Here is a 2194-nt window from a genome sequence, read left to right as displayed (position 1 = left end):
TCACTCTGTAGACCAGACTGGCCTTGAACTCACATAGATCCACCTACCTCTTCCTCCTGAGTGCTGGGAGTAAAGGCGTGCACCACCACCACCCAGCAAAGCCAAACATTTTTAATGGAGAAAAAAATAGGCTGAAACTTTAGAACTTTTTTTTTTAAAGATTTATTTATTTATTTATTTATTTATTTATTTATTTATTTATTTATGTATGTATGTATACAGTGTTCTGCTTGCATGTGTCCCTTCAGGCCAGAAGAGGGCACCAGATCTCATTACAGATGGTTGTGAGCCACCATGTGGTTGCTGGGAATTGAACTCAGGACCTCTGGAAGAGCAGCCAGTGCTCTTAACCTTTGAGCCATCTCTCCAGTCCAACTTTAGAACTTTTAAGCTAAAATTCACCATGGCTTGCTGAGCCTGCTTTCTGATAGCACCCAGGACCACCAGCCCAGGAATGGCACCACCTACAGTGAACTGGGCCCTCCCACATCAACCATTAATCAAGAAAATGCTACTTATCGGCTATTGCTAGAAGTCTTAGCTTGGGTCATCTGTGTAGATTCCTGGGAGATTCCCTTGCACCGGATTTTTACCTAATCCCAAAATGACCTCCCTTTCCAGTATTCTCTTTCAGTACTCTCCCTCCCCACCCCATTCCAACCTGATCACTCATATTCCTATCCCCATCTGCCTTCAGTCCACTTATAAAATCTCTTCTATTTCCCTTTCCCAGGGATATCAAGGTGTCCCCCCCATGAACCCTCCTCGTTACTTAGTTTCTCTGGGTCTGTGAATTGTAGCATGGTTATCCTTTATTTTACAACTAAAAACCACTTATGAGTGAGTACATACCACGTTGTCTTTCTGGGTCTGGGTTACCTCACTCAGGATGATTTTTTTCTAGTTCCATCCATTTGCTTTTCAAATATCCTGGTGTCCTTGTTTTTAACAGCTGAGTAGTACTACATTGTGTAAATGCACCACATTTTCTTTATCTATTCCTCAGTTGAAGGACATCTAGGTTGTTTCCAGGTTCTGAATATTACAAATAAAGGTGCTATGAATATAGTTGAGCATGTGTCCTTGTGGTATGATTGAGCATCCTTTGGGTATATGTCCAAGAGCTACATAGCTGGGTCTTGTGGTAGGTTGATTCCCAGTTTTCAGTGAAACCGCAACATTGACTTTCAAAGTGGCTGTACAAGTTTGCAATCCCACCAGCAATGGAGGAGGGTTCCCCTTGCTCCACTTGCTCCACATCCTTGACAGCATGAGCAGTTATTTGTGTTTTGAGCTTAGCCATTCTGATAGGTGTAAGATGGTATCTCAGAGTTGTTTTGATTTGCATTTATCTGATGATTAAGGGTGTTGAATATCTCCTTTAGTATTTCTCTGCTGTTTGATATTTTTTTTGAGAACTGTTTATTTAGATCTGTACCCCATTTTTTAGTTGGATTATTTGGTTTGTTGATACCTAGTTTCTTTTTTTTTAAATTTATTTATGTGCATTGGTGTTTTGCCATTGGTGTCCGGTCCCCTGGAACTGGAATTACAGACAGTTGTGAACTGCCATGTGGTTGCTGGGAATTGAACCTGGGTCCTCTGGAAGAGCAGTCAATGCTCTTAACCACTGAGCCATCTCTCCAGCCTAATACCTAGTTTCTTGAGTTCCTTATATATTTTGGACATCAGTCCTCTATCAGATGTGGGGTTGATGAAGATCTTTCCCCATTTTGTAGGCTGTTGTTTTGTCTTATTAATGGTGTCTTTTGCCTTACAGAAACTTTTAAATTTCATGAGGTCCCATTTATTGTTGATCTTAGTGCCTGTGCTATTGGTATTCTGTTCAGAAAGTTGTCTTCTGTGCCAATGCGTTTATTTCTCACTTTTGTTGGTGGAAGTTTCTGTTCCACCACCAACTCCCAAATACCCAGCAGCCACTTCCCAAATTACCACACAGAAGTTTATATTAATTATAACTTCTCAGCCATTAGCTCAGGTTTATTACTGACTAGCTCTTACACTTAAATTAACCCATAATTCTTATCTATGTTTAGCCACGTGGCTTGGTACCTTTTCTCAGTTCTGCCTTCACATCTTGCTCCCTCTGTGTCTGGCTGGTGATTCCTGACTCAGCCTTCCTCTTCCCAGCATTCTCCTTGTCTGCTTGCCCCACCTATACTTCCTGCCTGGC

Source organism: Peromyscus leucopus, chromosome X (genome assembly GCF_004664715.2).
Source record: "Peromyscus leucopus breed LL Stock chromosome X, UCI_PerLeu_2.1, whole genome shotgun sequence".
Lineage (NCBI taxonomy): Eukaryota > Metazoa > Chordata > Mammalia > Rodentia > Cricetidae > Peromyscus > Peromyscus leucopus.
This window is presented reverse-complemented; position numbering follows the sequence as displayed.